General features: G+C 37.1%; 1 long non-coding RNA gene across 3 annotated transcripts in view; it reads right to left on the bottom strand.

Moving 5' to 3' along the window:
- Nucleotides 1-16,949, bottom strand: part of LOC148224757 (uncharacterized) — a 132,231-nt gene extending 115,282 nt beyond the window's left edge. For 2 of the 3 annotated variants that reach the window (XR_015801338.1, XR_015801337.1), the window contains exon 1: nucleotides 16,852-16,949. This is a non-coding gene — a long non-coding RNA (uncharacterized LOC148224757). The remainder of the gene's footprint in view (nucleotides 1-16,851) is intronic. The other variant, XR_015801339.1, reaches the window with a different exon arrangement.
- Nucleotides 16,950-17,582: the final 633 nt, after the last annotated feature.

Genomic DNA, 17,582 nt, shown 5'->3' with positions numbered 1-17,582 from the left:
TTTAGGTGTTAGCTCTTAATTGAACAGACTGGCCTTGTAGAGAGAGAAATACATTACCATTTCTAGCTTGTTAACTAGAAGTGCTGTAAAACATAGATAAGAATTAATAAACATCTGAGTCCGAACATGAAATACCGTCTCTCGAGCAATTAATCCCGACTTTGGCAAGGAAAAAAGAAGATAAAACATAATAACACCTAACAAAACAAATAAATTTAACTATTACATTAAGGCCCTGTTCTACCTATGTCTCCACTCAAACTTCCTCCGACATCCTTGGCAGATTTGTTATGGACTCGAATACAAAGAACAGAGATACAACTGCTCTGAATCAGTGTGAAACCCCTCTTTAATGCCATAGTTCCAGCTTCCCCCCAAAGTACTGTGAAGTTTTCCTGATAACCTTCAGCACCTGAGAAATGTAGAGCCCTTTCTGAGCACTTCATAGTACTGCTTCAGTAGTGCAAATCTCACACTTGCCATTCCAATCTTACTTTACATATTGATGAATGTCACATTCCATCACCCAACTACTAATAATCCACAAAGAATTGCCTGCCATCGCTTTGTTTTCAAAATGAAAAAAATATTTTAAGTCTGGCCTTTCTTTGTATGCCTCTCCTTTATTCAATACTCATATACAGGTGATATTAAAGCACACTATGCAATCCTTTAAAACTGCATTATCCATGGGTATGCACAAAGGAAAAGCACTTCAGTATGAAAAATGAATGTAATATACAGTAGAAATAATCTCTCAATCTCAATTAACTTGGCTTCTGAAGGATTACAGAACAAAAATGAAATTTTATTTTATTTACTAATTTATTACCTTCAGTTAGCATGTGCTTTTCCAAGATGTCTTGGAATTGCTGTCAATAAAAATCTGTCTGTACAATGTTCTATTAGGTAGAAGTGTACATGTTGGGGCAGACTTTTTTTTTCTAAAAAGATTGTCACGTTGGAAATTAATCTTTTCGCTTTCTGAGTGTTCATTCAGATGATAAAAAATATTTAGGAGAAACTGATAACCTAACAATATCCATTCGTGTTCCTCCTATCCCTGATACTGCTGCAAGCCTAGCTCCCACTTCTTCAGAAAGGCCATGAATCAGTGGCTCGGGATAATATTTGCAGAAATCTCACAATTACCTAGATGTGGATTTATTCAAGGAATGAAGCCTTCATTAAGAATGCGTAAGGCTTTAGAAATACAAGAGACACCATCACTAATAATTCAATGCACAATGTTAATTTGACATGGCATGAAATAGCCTTGTAGAGAAGATGCACTTCTGGCTTTACATGTCTTTTTACCACCATATTTGACAATAGGCCTGGATGCAGTACCAGCAGCTTTTTGGTTTCATTCTTTGCAAGCTGAAGTCTAACGATGACAGCAGTAACTCTGAAATGTAAATTCATAATAGCTACATGGAAACAATATAAACTGTATTATAATGTGTTAAAGATATCTTAACTCGCTTAAGTGAATACTCTACCAAACTTCTGACATACTGCTGGGAGTTAGAAGATCATATGATAAGCAGTGCAGTATTCTTTTATTGCCCTGTCAATCCATCCTCATCCTCACCATTAAATCTTTCATTTATTCATTTGTCTCTGTGAGTCCCTGTAAGCCTTTTCATAAAATGGAATCCAGGGATTTTTCAGGCTCAATTTATCATACAGTAGAGTTTGAGGCATCATATCTTTCCCAGTAATTTATAGCTGTGTGACTAATAACTTTATTTCAATGACAGTGCAAACTCAGCCAAGATAGAAATTTCACTAAGTTATGACCACTTGTCTGGGATACAAAACGTCACAAAAGTGAGTTGATGGTTTCAGTAGAACACTGTTCTTAGCAAGATACACTATAATAGACACTAATAACTCAAAGATTAGACTGGGCTAGCAAAATTATATTCCTTAGATTGCTTGTTATGATTCCACATCACAGACATACCACAGGATTTCTATAGATTTCACAAAATATATAATTCATAATGGAAGTGTTATCAAGATGTAGTCTTTCAAACACTATTTTTTTCAGGAGACATAATTTTCAAAGATAAAATGCTAAAGCAAATGTTATCTTAATGTTTTGAATACTGATGCTATTTCTATGCATAGAGGCAGATTTTTTAATGTATTTCTATGGCCATGCCAATAATCAGATATAATTTCCTTGACTAACTGGGTATGTAACACACTGAGTATGTATACTGTATGTACTTGATGTCTACAGTATTGCATGTATTGTTACAGGTGGCTTTGGGGTTTCACCTGATAAACATTTGTTGTGCAGTATTTGGAGCCTGTACAGTCCTTCACTGAGTTGTGCCAAAAAAACCTTTATGTTAACTATAAATAGCAACCAGGTTAATTAAACCTGATATGCAGCACACTGAATATCAACTTGTAATACAATTAGTAAACAGCAGTTAGTTCTAGGATACATTGGTTTTACTCCTAACTGCTCTTGATTCTGTGGTTCTGGGCAATGTCTCTTAATGTTTAGTCTTCTTGAGTGACATAATTACAGAGTTTTAACTGCCTACATAGGCCTTAACTTTAAGGGTCAGTGGTTTCAACTGGTTGGAAGTTCTTCTAGACACAGATGCTCCCTGAGGTGGAATCACGTTGCCTCAAAAATTCACACTATCCCATTAGAATTAAAGTAGTCAGTAAAAAAATTAAATTACCTAAAGGTCCATGGAGCAATAGCATAAGCAAAGGGGACTGGTAAACAGAGTCAGGGGACTTAAAGCTCTTAATTTTTATCAGTAATTGTGTCTTTAAAAGATATTTAATATAATTTAATAATTTTAGTGCACTTTCTATTATCTTTAGCTTCCTAAAAACTATTTATATTTCTTTTGGAAACTTTTCAGTTTTATAGATGAAAAACTGCTTGATATACCTTTTGTTCTTCAAAAAACTATGAATAGTCACTTTTTCCTTCCTCCAGTCTCACTGAAGATAAATTGTTTCGCAGAAAAGTTGCATGAAATCTAAAGAAGCAAGAAGTTGTCCAAAGTGCAGGATTAAGGGCTTACGTGCAAAAGAGCTTGACAACTTTTCCCATGTCTCCTACATATAGTTTATTTGTTTATGGCTTATCAGGAAGCTGGGTTTTCTGAAGGTGCTTGAAGTTGTGTTACTGAAGACAGGCAGCAGCTGACAGCAAGCAAGCTGACAGATTCTTTGCTTAGAGTGCAAGCGAAAGCTTTTCAGCTGAGTGATGGAGGTATCTGGTTCCAATATTAGCCAAGAACTCTCCACCTCAGCAAAATGCTTTCGTTTTACCCTCTGCTTTGAAGTAGGATGTTTAATTCCATCCAGGAAACTCAGGAATCAAGCCTACATGCATACTGCCAGAGAATGCTCTAACTGAAGAGCTCTGCCACAAAAAGCAGGCAGTGAGTGGCTTGTTCTCCCATAGAGTGTGCTTTTTACACACTTTTTACACTCATGGTCCTGGCTGCAGTGGCATGGAAATCAAGGGAAAAGATTATTTACTGGATAACGTCTCTTTGGCACTCCCCCATTGCTGGTTCAGCCACTCCCTGTTTAGTCTACTAAACACTGCTGCAAATCTCATATTTTGGCATGCACCTTTCCTCATTCACCGTCCTTCAGCTTAGTCTCAATTGTATTCTTGAAGCCAGGCCGCTACATCTTTGTGCTGTCACCCTGGCTGCCAGGCAGAAAAGGCTCTTGGGGGCCCTTATGCAGTTGCATTGTCCCTATTTGTATTTTTCTCCTTTTTCTCACCATTAGTTTTTCTGTTCACTGACTAGTTTCAAAACCTGTTTTATGGAAGGGCCTGGTCAACACCTGAAAACATCTGTATATGCAGTACTTGCAGCAGTGATCAAGCAGATCATCAAGCAGATGATGAAGCAAAGAAGAAAGAACCTATTAACATCCCAAGTAAACAGTATGGTGATGCAGGAACTAAAGATGTCATTGGTGCTAGAAAACATAAGGAGGATGAAGTTTCACCTTCTTCCTGTCCTTTCCCCAATCTCTACCCCTCTCCTTTCCCAGACAAAGCTTCACTCAGATTTCATGAAGAGACACACCAAAATCAAACAGTCATGGGATACAAATCCGCACAAAGCCAGGATCTTTATTTTCCTGTACTCAAAATACCACTTGGATCACTCTACTCCCGATAACACTTTCACACAAGAATATCAGAAGCAGCCATCATGTAGGTATAAGGACTAATTGTCAACAGATAATTTATGGGAAAGGTTTCGACTTGTTCTGCTCACACATCATCAATTCACAGCCAGATTCCTACTAATGCACTAATTCGCCAGGTATTTTTCACTCTTTAAAGGTGTATAGGATATTCACACATTCACACTACAAGCAAGTAAATGGTTCTATCTGTTATCCCACAGTTAACTATAGCAGCTCCTTTGGATAGGACAAAGTCAACCAATTCCATATTTTCACAGGAGGCATAAAACATTTCTAAACTTGTAGTGAATAACTTGAAAATGCCTCACTGAATATTTTCACTTTTTCTGTCTTAGGGCTAGTCAAGCAGGATATTCTGGCATACAGCTGGAAGGATAACAGCCAACACTCACTTTTGTGTTCTGGCCCCTAAAAACTGATATTCTAAAAAGACAAATGCACTTTATAGATCCAGAGATTATGAGGGTTGTTGGAAAGTAACAAATGTTAAGTTGTAGTTTATATAACAACAGCTGTGATTTCATATCTGGAAGAAAAAGAAGTAGACCCATTACTGAATTTAAGAACAAGATCAAAATGGGATTTTTGACAGCAAAAAAAATGAAAGAATGTTACCTAGTTCCCACAGCAAAAATAAAAATAAAAAAAATTAAATATAAAAAAAAGATAAAGAAGACATATGAACCCACCATAGGAAATAACAGAGAAAAAAGAGGCAGAATTTCAGTTTGTTGCAGGCATAGAATCGTAGTATCATGGAATCCTTTGACTTGGAAGGGACCCTTAATATCATCTTGTTCCAATCCTCTTGCTATGGGCAGGGAATCTTCCCCAAGACAAGGTTACTCAGAGCCTCATCCAGCCTTAAACACTGCCAGGGATGGAAAGTTCAAAAAAATCTTTTGATTTATAGATTTTTTTTATTTATTTTGAGTACAGAGGTATAGTAGAGGATGGACAGAGAGGACACTAAGAAAAAAAGAAAGAAAGGACAAGAAAAGTCATGTAGCTATCACTATATGTCTAGGGGCTTGACTAGACCTCTTCTTTTTAGGTTGGCCAGATGGTAAACTAATGAAAGGCAAAACTGAAGCAGCAGATATACTCAATGTATACCCTAACAAGCTTGTTTACAAATAAACCATAAATTTGTTTTCAGCCTTGAGTGATGGTAAGCAAAAATTTAGTAAAGAATGATGCTCTGTCATTGTGTTGCTTTGCTCATGAGTGATTGTAGGAATTACATACTCTGCCTCAGATTCACATGGAATATCTTAATTTTATTTTCTCAGCCATACAAATAAGTATTTATTGAAAAGCAATATAACTACTTTATTTTCAGTACTTAACAGTTTTATCACTTCTATGCAATAATTGGCACCATGTAGAAACTCATCACTGTGCCCCTGCTAAGACAGGAAACACGGCCTTAAAATTCACTATATTGAATTTCCTAAAAGACACTAGTGTGTCAGGCTCATTTTTCATTAATGTGGAGTAGTATAAAAAATTAAGGAATTACTCATCCTGCTGAGATACTGCCCATGCAGTGCAACAGTTGCCTGTAGTGCTTTGTTTAAAGATGCATCTTTGTAAAGGCTTCCAAACATTCAAAATACAACTCATTTTTCAATTATTTCAATTTCAGTTGGATCTGCAGAGCTGTTTTCTTCCAAAGTCAGAGGAAAACATGGTTCTGCCTATAAGAAATCTACAAAAGTCGACAAGGCAAGATTCCTCTGTTGCTGAATTACATTGCACTGGTGTAGTTATTGCTCTTACTATGAAGGACCAGGAAGACTGATTAGTGCATAATGTAAGGATTGTTCATGATGCTCATGCAGGGGGCTGAGGAAAGCAGTAGCTTGCTCATTGTTGTGCTACTCTCAGAGGTCAGAGGCCACCTGTATCTACTACTCCTTAATGCTGGGTTTCTATTGAAAAAAATGTTTATTTTCCCCAAGGATTCTTCTGAAGGAGTTAGGCCTACCATATTTCCTGGAAGAAAAGATTGCAGTTCTGCTAGACTTTGATAACTAAGTGGCCTACCGAGAGGATGGAAATAATAGAGAGGAACCTGGTTTCCACATCTCTTTTATCAATATACAGACACTATAAATACCAATTTGCAGCCACAGCTGCAGAATAAAAAGATGCCTTCTTTCTGTATCAGGCATCCTTTACCCATAAATCGTTCCAAAGCTCAACTCAGTTAACACAAAATGAAAGGAGAGGTGCAACAGTAGGATTTCTTACTCATGAATTTAATGTGAAGAGTTTCAACCCCATTGCATTTATGCTCTGGTTTGGGGGCCCCAAAGTAAAGCTCTGCCAAGGGAAGAGCCCTCACATCAACATTACTGGGAAAGTCCAGCTCCTTGACATCATCTGTACAACACGAGTCATTTAAGCTCTCCATCTAAAATAACATACAAATAATAGTACTGCGGTAACTCATAAGGGCAGCAGAAAGAACAGGCATCCAGAAGCATCCAGATACTATGTGATCATACAGAGAAAGGAAGATAATAAATTTTGGATTTCATTGTCAAAAAAATCCAGATGGGAGTAGAACTGGGTTTTCTTTTTTTGTTGTTTTTGGGTTTTGGTTTTTTCTTTTTTTGAGAGGATGTTGGGGTTTTTTTGACCAAGCATAAAGCTTTTTCCAAGTTCTTAGGAAAACAAAGCAAAGAAAAAGTATTTACAATGCCACAGCTAGACAAGCTCAAAGTTGGTAAAAATGTCAACCCATGGGAAAATTAACTGAGGCCTTTCTCTAGTACAGTTTCACAGTGAAACAAATAATGTGAGCAGCGACCTTACTGAAAACCACATTTTTTGGACAGTTGAATATATTGCATTTGAACTTTCAGTTTTAAATATCTTCTTACTGCTCTACCATGTTTTTCATTTCTTTTTTTTGGGGGGGGCGGGGGAGGAGAGGGAGTGGGCAGGAGAGAAAAAGCATTAGAGCTGCTGATGGCTTACTGGAGCCAAGAGTCACGTGAACTCAGCTGAATTTGTGGACAAGCAATCCCCTTATAGGCATCACAGGATGACTGAAAACAACCACTGGTCTTATAGCTCAAATACAGCTTCTCAGCACGCTCCCTGTACATATTAATGTCAGAAACCAGCTTTTTTCATGCCAGAAGCCCGTAACTCACCCAACAGCTATTTTCAAATTTTCTGCATAGAGTGAAGAAGAGGCATTGAAAATGTGAGTTAATCTTTGGAGGGGAAAGCAAAACAAACAAAAAATAGAAGGGAGGTTTTATTCGGAGTTTTAGGCTGAGGAATAAGTGTTTGGGCTAAATTATTTCTAAATATTTCTAAATATATTACAATTAGCACATTAGACAGTTTTCATTTTATGTGCTGTGCCACTGATTAGATATAACTTCACTGAAATAAAATCAAACCAGAAATTTGGTGTATTGTAAGAGATCTTGTTATTCTCAAAGAAAATTGTCCAATGCTTCCAGCCCATTTGATGTTCAAGTTTATTTTGTCTTTCAATATAGGATGACCTTGGTTACCGGCTAACAAGGGACCTTGTTTACTTAATAGAGCTGACAAAAGGTACATAAAAGACAGTGGAATATACATAATACTTACTAACTATGACTAAATCCCACATGGCACAACTTTAAAAGAGAACACTTGTGTCCTGTAATCTTTCATTATGACTGAGGGGTTTTATTTCTCCTATAGTGTCACAAAACACCTGGCATGCAAAGCCTCAGTCTCAATGAAGTGTATAAATCTAAATGAAGTTTCCTTATACACTGAGATTACAAGCTAGGAAAAAAATTGGACAAAACATCCAACTAACATAATGGAAATTTGAAAGCTATACAAGCTAAGAAAATTAAGAATGTAACTCTTGGCAGTATTTGAGAGAAGCCATCTAGAAAGACGGTGTGGAAAGTGGACTAGCAGAAGAAACTTGGCTGCACCACAAATTGTGGACTTGCAAAGGCAGATATCACTTTTCAGTTCCACCATAATAAATGCCACAGTACAAAACTTGATAAATGTGGCTTATACATATAAAAATTATTCAACAAGAGGGAAAATAATCTGCTTTTTGAAAGGAAGGGTTAAATGATTTAACTTCTCATTACTTCACATTATTTTGTCCTGTGTGAAGAAATGCACTTGAGTATTCCATGGACTACATTTATGAAGGTAAAATAAATTTTTTGGATGTAACCCCAAATAGAGAAGGAAAAAAGAAGGTACAGCAGGCCTGGTATGTGGCCTGGCTTCTGAATATAGAATGGGGGTAATAATGCAGACACCAGAGACTTCAAAACCCACATTGTTATAACTGAAGATATGATTTCTGATAATTCAAATTCTGGTGGATCTTCTCTGGGTCTAGGGAGATCCAAAGGAGTCCCACTGTGATATTTTATAACCTGAAAGGCAGGTGCAATCTCCAGAGGTGCTGATGGCATTATCTGACATATGAGCTGTAGAAGCTTGTTCTCCAAAAGCTGTGCATAATTTAACCACCTATTTTCCTCCACTCTGTTTTCTAGATGGAAGATTTTTTCAAGCTTCAAACAGAAGTAGAACAAAAGTTTTCTTACATCTGAGAGAGAAAAACTCTTTTCTACCAGATGAGCTTTATACTTGTATGCATGTATTGCCCAAAAATTAAAGTGGGAAAATACAAATTATTTAAGCTCCAGTATAACCAATATAATTTTTTCCCTTCCCTAAGAGTTATTGTCAATACTAAAGAAACTTGAAGCAGGACAGAAATTAAGTTAATTTTAACAAGGATTCTATGGGCTCAAGTGAGTGAGTGATCACATTCTTATAAGCCCAAACTCTCTTTTTAAACAGAGTTTAAATTTCCTGAATTCTACTTCCAGTTCCACTAAGTCTGATGCATACGTAAAAATTAAATAGTTGAAGAATTTTCTTCATGACTAAACCTGAAATATAGCCTATGTGAAGTTTGACATTACACTCAAAGGGCATTGCAGTCAACATCTTTAAAATACCTGTTTTCCACAACCTAGACTTTGATAATGTTTAAGACCCTCTTGTAGAGCAAAAAGAGGTGTTTTCCATGAGAAGCAGAGATTTAACAAAAGCATTTAAAAATTTTCATTCCTATGCAACCCTTACTTTTTAGCATGCTTAGCTATGTACTTTAAAACACTCAACTTATTTTTTTCCAGCTTGGCCTTCAAGACTGGCACAGTTACAGGTTTAACTTCCACTCTTAGATCAAGACAAATTGCTCTATCATTACTATTTTATTTTTATAGTCATTCCAGCCTAAAATTTTGTCTCAGCGGTGTGGCTTTTTATTAGCCTTTTGAAAACATTGGGTCAGAAAATTCAAAGTATAAAGCAGCCATTACTTGGTTATTGATGCTAACCCTTTGATAGGTCTTAGGAAGTCAGGTACATTACGTCTGGGCCTTTGAACATTTTTTCCTTTTCATTTCAGCAAGCATTAACATCAGAGACATCAAGCTAATCCTTTCAGCTTCTAATCAGTGTTGTGGGCACTTTTATTTCAGCAACTGAGCCTCTCTTCAGCTACTGAGAATTTCAAGTTGAAATGTTAATGATTATAAAAATGTCACTGAGATGACATAGTGCCCCTTTCTGCTGCCTACAGTTTTGTAGGAAAACAAAGTTACTGGAAGTAGCATTTGTTCATGCTGGGGAAGTACAACACTACCACAACCATCTTACATGTGTAAAATGACTTTTTAGAAAAGTCACTATCCTAAAGTGCTACTGCTAATAGTCAGCATGGACCCGTCTGCTCTGGTCCAGTGCCCTCTTTACTCATCCTCCAGGAAGTGTGAGATGGCCTTTGTGGTACTCAGTGCTATCTCAGACCTCTAGACTTTTCCTATGGTGTTCTTTTTACCTCCTCTAGAAGACAGCTGTGCTGTCCACCAGAGAGATGCCAAGGAAAAGCCAGTGAGTGAAAGAGTTATTTTCTGACTGAACATGCTGAAAGTTAGCATTTGTTCTTAAATGATCAATCTTGGCTCTGCTTTCTGTTTTTCTTCTCTTGTGACCAAAGAGCATGAAATAAAAGTGAAGAGATTGCTTTTAATTTCTTTTTGAGCAACACAGAGCTGCAAGGGATCACACTTTAAGGCCCCAGGGAAAAAAGCTAAACAAAACAAAACAAAAAACCACAAAAACAAACAAACAAACAAAAAATACAAAAAATAAAACAAAAAAAAACACACAAAAAAACACAACAAAAAAAAATCCTTTGCTACTAGCCAGGATTTTCATATAAGTCCCAAAGTCCCAGATCTCAAAATCCAAAGAGAATATTAAAGCTTATGATGATTAAATTCCCCTCCCCCCCAATAATTTACAAAAATCACAAGACTTGACAATACTGAAAAATTTAAAACTTTTGTCCATTATAGAAATGCACTAAAGAGCTTAAAAAGTTTTCTTATTTTTGCAGGGGAATAAACTCTTTTTCTTCTACCTGCAAGAAAACTTTGATTCAGAGTGAAGGGAGAGACAGCTACTGGTGCTTGTGATCTAAATGAGGCAGAGTAATTACTCATTGCTCCTACTCAAAGGCACAGACATTGCTAGAAAGAATATCAAAATAATAATTGTTCTAGGTTTCTAAACCATTAACAAATTTCAGAATGTTACTGTATTCAAACATTGGTAAAATCTTTTTTGTTTACTAGCTATTTTCTTATATTGATTCCAGAATACTTCAGTATCCGTGGAATATTTTGACCAATCTGGATGAAAGTATATATGCAAGACACTTAATGTAGAATTATGGAACCCAGAAACTACTAGAAACCCAGGTTTATAATCCCAGGTTTATAATTCCAGGTTATATAAAGTCAGGATTTTCATCTCTAATCTGTGCTACTAAATATTTTTAAAAGGCTTTTAAAATTATGTCTAGAGTCAAAATCAACAGCAAAACCATTTTTTACAATTCTAATACCAATTAATTGGTTTAACATCTGCGAAGTCTTGCTAAAACTTAGCACTGATAAGCAACACCACTATCTATCCATCACACTTTTATATACAGAATCAATGTTTAGCAAAAGCTGAATAACTAGTGAGGGTTATCTGCCGTGTCACAGGTCATGTTGATATATCATGATAGGTCAAGCTCTTAAAATAGACCTCTTGCTTCAGAGTTTAGGAACTTCTAAATTTTATGATAGCTTTAATTGATACACTTCTAAAGAACCAAGTCCCCTTCATATCACTGATATTATTTTATGAACAGGTGGGGCTGCAACTCATTTTTCTGGAAGGGCAAGTCAGGTACATTTCTACTAAAACCAGTGGGCACTAGTGTTTCATTCCCTTCCACTCTACACTGCATATAGCCTACAGCAGAAACTGTCTTCATTTTGCCTGCATCTTTCTAGATGGATGGTGGTGTATATTTAGTGACCGAATTTGGACTTTCCCATAATTTATGTACAAAGACTTCACAGTTGTCAACAAAATAGTAACTTTTATTTCCAAGCTTTTCTTGTAGTAATTGCAAAGGAATATAGGTGCACAACTCACAGAATTAGGTTGATTATTTCTGGTAACATTTTTCATTGGTAAAAGTATGTTTTGGATTTATTTACAAGTTGCTTTGTAAGTAGGGGCAGGCCTGGTTTCATAAAGATCCTTGGCAAAACGTAAGACACACAGACTAGATCTTTCTGGACTCGTGCTTGAATTTTCTTGAATTGTTACTATTCTGACTTAAAGATGGAGCTTGCATTTTTCCCGATATGGATAATTAGATAGCTTTTTTCTGTCTTTTTTTAAATTCAACTTGGTCCTCTGCTCATAAACCAATCTATTAGGTAAATATGTGCATGCAGTGACCAGCTTTGTCTTCAAAGCATTTTGAGAATATTCCAGCCTTTTAGAGCCATAGCCTTTTTAAAATTATTATTGTTATTAATTTGGAATTCCAGTATTAACATTTGGTTTATTCTTTTTTAAATAAGGAAAAAAATTCCTCAACAATCTCTATTGACTGAAGTTTCCAAAATAATGTTCACTTACTCATCTTTGCAGTTAAATTAAAAGTCAGTACTAACACAAGCAATAGTTTTCCAATAAATGCAAACTACTTTGGCCTTTCCTGGGTCCTTCTAAGACAGCTGACTCCCAGAATAAATGACAGTAGCATTTTCAAAGCTGCTAAATTATTCCAATCCTACTGAAGCAGATACTGTCTGGCATGAAGGATCCTAAGACTGGTGAATCTGAACAGACAGCAGTAACTGAGTGAGCAGAATTCACTGTTAAAACTGTGATAAAGAGCTTAAGATAAAAGGAGAGATTTATACTGAAATAGCAGCTTACAGTAGCAGATCAGTTTAATTTACTCCGCCATGTAGTAAGCAAAAAGCGTGTAAAAGGTGGGTAGACAGATTTGACTTGTGAATCAATATTCTGTTGATCTCTGGCCACAAAACAATTAATCTCTGCAGTACAGGACAAAAGTAAAGGGGAATTTAATGTCAAATCAGTTAACCACAATCTGAAATTGAAAAAGCAGTATTGATAATGATGGTTAGCACAAGTTCTTCCTATTAAGTGATGTCATCCAGTGCATTCATCGCAATGTATTAATTGCACAGTGCAGTCAGCCTGATCTCCTAGGCTAACATCGTAGCAATCAATTGCAGCAATGTCTCCACCACTCTGTTAAGAACTACATTTCCTTAGCTGATTCCGAACTTCTTAAAGAAAAAATTAATTTCAGCTATCTGCCATAAGCTCTCTTTATCTACACAGCTCTCATTCTGGGGGGAACACACATCTTTGGAAAATAAATTTAGATAATTATTTTAATATATGTGGAAATTCCATTTGGAGACCAGCTTTATTTGTCAGGTCTCCAGTCAAAAATCAGTAGAGTTTAAGAGACACAAATAGATTCCGAGTTCTTAAAAAAGAAAGAAAGAAAGAAAAAAAAAAAAAAGCATGTAGAGATTGATAGCACAAGAGATGATACTAAAAAGGAAAAAAAAAAGGAGAGGAAACAGATAATTAAGGTCTTTAAAGAACAGGATAAGAAGCAGATATAGACACAGTGTGCCTATAAAATTAATAAGGGCAATGATTAAAAAACCCACTATGCAATTGTACTAAAAGAGTAACTCTTTGAAATTACAGGAATATTCCAAAGACTAACATTCTTACTTCTGGGCATCCCTCAAGTAGTTGAAAACTCATCCTTCATTTTAAAAAAGTCGGACCTTGTCAGTTCTCTCCTGATGCTTTGCAGCTTTACCACGAGTTGCTCACATGAATAGGTTAAACATTTTTTTTCTTGTTCCTCACCAGAACTAAGGCTTCTCAGTTTTCCTCATGAAACAGGAGCAGCCAAGAGACACACTGACCATGTTGGACTGAGATTTATCCACTTAATTTCAGCCTGCTACCTGAGTTCCCTGATCAAGAAGAATCACTGAGGTTCCAATACCACCATAGGACACAGCATTGCCTTCCCACACAGCCATAAATCAGACCTCGTGGCATCAGATCAGTGCAAGAGAGACCTGTGCTAGAGCCACATCCACTTGGGTGAATTTAGAACAGAGCACCTTCCCTTTATCACAGACACTGCTCTAAAACTAAGCCAGGTAACATCAAGACACATGTGGTGAGACACCTGAGTAACTAGTCACTCAAGGATCTCCCTGTAAACACACAGAAAATGTTGCTTTGGGTTTTTTTAAGGTTTGGTTCGTCTGATCTATTTTAGCTGTCTACAAGCTAAATCTCAGAAGCTCCTGTTTCTCTCCACTGACTGGTTCAACAAGGTTCAACAGCCAACTTAGGTGTAAGAAACTACAAGAAATATGAATTTGGTCAGGTAAATGCATTGCCTTCTCCTTTCACTGGCTCTCCATGTGTCATCCTGTATCCTACTGCAACTTCTTGAAAAAGCATTCTTCCCTATCATGCACTCTTTTTTTAAAGAACCAGTTATTTACCTGCAACTTCTGCTATTCCTGATCCTTGAAATGAACGGGATAGAAAAAAATAATATTTCAGGAGGACTTTTTGCCTGAGTTTAATATATTTGTTTTGAAACTGCTTCAGATACATCAATTATATCAGTCCCTAGGGATTACAGAAACATTCTTAACCCACTGTAACTTGTCTCATCTATAATCTACCTTGAGGAAAAAACATGAACCAGAGTTACAAATACTTGAAATTTATAATGGAAGAGAAGCAGAAAGAAAAAAAAAAAAGACAACAGATAATGTAAGTACATAAAGGGGCAGTACTGTCAATTAGAACTACTTTTTCAACGAAAACCCTTTCAATGTAAATATTCACACAACAAAGGCATACAGGTTCAGCTATTAAAGAGAATATGTACATATATGTAGATTCACTGGGGCAAGTAGAGAAAAAGAATTGTTGAGCCTTCATCATGACCTGACATTATTGACTGTACTAAAAATGAATTATGGCATTTTAATATACTTACTGATATTGGCAAAACTCTTCCTGAATGAATCATTGGGCTAGAAATCAGGGAAGAACTATTTAATCAAGATCACTGGCCCAAATGCAGGTCAAACCCAAATTAGTAATTTCTAAACTGAAGCATATTGGTAAGACAAAAAATTAATTACTCCTGAATGAATTACAACTTAAACTAAAGTAATTCTACTGAGTACCTGTATTCTTAAGTATACCTTGCTAGCATGGCAATATCACCACTCTATTCCCACTTCAGAGGCACTCACAGCTCAGCTCTGCAGGGCATCTTTTTACCCCCCAGTTGCCTTAAAATATCACAGGAGGTGTCAAACATGTAAGCACCTCCTCCAGAGTGCCAGAGGAAAGGTTACAAGGGTGTCTCTAGAGTCGAACAGTGATATCAGAGAAGTTAGCAGGTTAACTCAGGCAGATCTCAGCACAGAGTAATTCCAAACAAACTCTTTTACACTAGCTCCTGGTGTGGAGCTAGCAGTGATTAGCTATCAGTGGTTACAGGCAATATAGGCTTTAAAACAGGCACACCCATACCTCTGCCAAAGAGACTTGAGTCAGATATACACAGGGGATGCCCACAGAAGAAATAGACAAAGCAAACAATTCAAATTCAAACCCAACTCCAATGCTTCATTTTTAGACTAGATCTCATTGTTTATTTTCCAGGTGTTTTCCTTCGTTGTCGCAGTGCGGGCTGGAGACATCAGAAAACGTGGATGGTTCAAATGTTGAATAAAATTAAGTGACAGCTTGTTTTCTCTGAACTGTGTGTCAAACTATTAAACATTTGATGTTACATTCTCTGCTGCTGTAAAGACAAGTAATTCTACTTAATCCCAGAGAGTTGCACCCACTTAGACCTGTAAAACAATCTAACCTCCTTCAGTGCTGAGTTTGCCTGCATATCACTCAGGTCAGAAGCACTTGTCTGTGTTTTCTTGGTTTCTACCTTTTAATGGCTGCACTTTGCCCTTTTTGCCAAGAGGGAGTTAGCAAGCGAACACAGAGCAAGATATTATTTTTGAGTATGAATAATGTTTATGTCCCACCAGTCCAGCAGCCCTTCCTTTTACACTAATGAGCCATTAAAATCTGTGTTAGAGGATCACTAATCTTTCAGGAGGTTAACATGTAGCTCATCCAATTCTAACACTTTGATCACAGAAGCAGGAATTTAGGAACAGATCATGTTTTATTAAAAAGGAAAGGAAACACATGGAAAGAGAAATGCATTCTCAAGACTTACGAGTGCTGTGTTATTTCAGATATTTATACTGGAATAAAAGCTTTCACTCTGACCCCATTTTTCCACTGTTTTGTCCTGCAACGACATCAGCCTTCTGACATGATTATAGTCTTAAAAATGCAGAGTAGTGTAAGGTCAAAGATAGGGCAGAGAAGCAAGCATTAATAGCAGTGGCCCATCATAAGAGCACCTCGTAGGAGGCATTTTCTGTGCATCTTCAAGACAATAAGCATGGACAGAGAGAGACCCGCTTTGGCACAGTGGAGGTCACCAAAAGGCCCCCAAGAATGGGGGTCCATCAAAAGCCCAGGTCACCAAGTGATGCATGGTAGAATAGGTGGTGAAGCTGATGCTCAGACTCTGTCGTCTGATTTTTATCCAACAGGAAGAAAAATATCTCTAGTGCAAACATGAAGCTCAGAGGGCTCAAACAGTGCAGCAGCAGAATGCATATGCTCTCAGCAATTATAGTAGTATGCAGTTCAGAAACCAAATCCTCTGAAGAGATGAAGGTGGAATGTACCCTTGTTTCCAGCAGGAAAAAGGGGGGGAGGGTGGTTTGGTCTCCTGCCCTCTCCTTGTGTTAGTACTTGTTTGTGCCCTTGGTGGTCTCAGCAGACATATTTATCAACAAACAGTGAAAAAATAGCCTCTAGGTCACAGCATCCCACAGTCATATACATTAAAACCTCCTTTCTCAAAATGCAATCATTCCTTCTTCCTCCTCCTTCCATCTCGTTCTTTGAGAGGGATCTTTATGTTCTAATTCATCTATGAAATTCACTGGAATTATTCACAATATAGAAGAGAGTTGCAAGGTACCCAGCTATGCTGCACGTAGTATAAGAAAATTGAAAATCAAATAGGCTTACCAACAGCTCTCTGCTCTCTACAGTAACCTGTCAGCGCCACTTCTCTGCAGCAAGTGACAGCAACAGGAAATGATGGGAGGCTGACTGCTCTCTGCACTGCTGGGACCCAATAATATAGTATTTCCTTTATGGTACCAAAGGAGCTACCTAAACCTCAGAGATGAATTCTCTAAGGAACTTGTAAAATATTAGCAGCCTCTTTCTGAGACATTTGGAAAAACACTGAAAAAATCATCGAGAGATCTCTTGCTGCCTGTAGCTGATGCACAATTTGGTGAGCTCTGCAGAACTATGCTAAACAGAAGCATCTGTACATTTCCTGCTACTGCTATTCTAGCTTAGCTGTTTCACTGTAGCAACATAACAAAACACATACCAAATGGGAAAACTGACTGCGGCTGTTATGGAGATGGCTTTATTTTATACTGTATCCTCACAGATTATCCCTTAGCAGCTCATGGAGTTTTTGCAGTCACTACTCAAAGTTCTTTGTTTGATCATTTCCAATAATCTATTCTGAATGTCATTTAGGAGTGTCCAAAATAGGAATGGTTTTGGCTGGGGGGTGAGCACACTGTCTCAGTTCTCAAACAACCTGAGTTCAACTCACTGCAGGCACTCATCAGACAAAATATGAATCTTTAACTTCTCAAAACTTTTATGGCACAGTGTCTGGTTTTGAAAGACACGTGTCTGCTAAGGAAGGCAGGAGCCCCCATTGGAATGGACAA

Source organism: Sturnus vulgaris, chromosome 2, assembly GCF_052056855.1.
Source record: "Sturnus vulgaris isolate bStuVul1 chromosome 2, bStuVul1.hap1, whole genome shotgun sequence".
NCBI classification, from domain to species: domain Eukaryota; kingdom Metazoa; phylum Chordata; class Aves; order Passeriformes; family Sturnidae; genus Sturnus; species Sturnus vulgaris.
The sequence above is the reverse complement of the archived record's forward strand: the minus strand, read 5'-3'. Positions and strand labels throughout refer to the sequence as shown.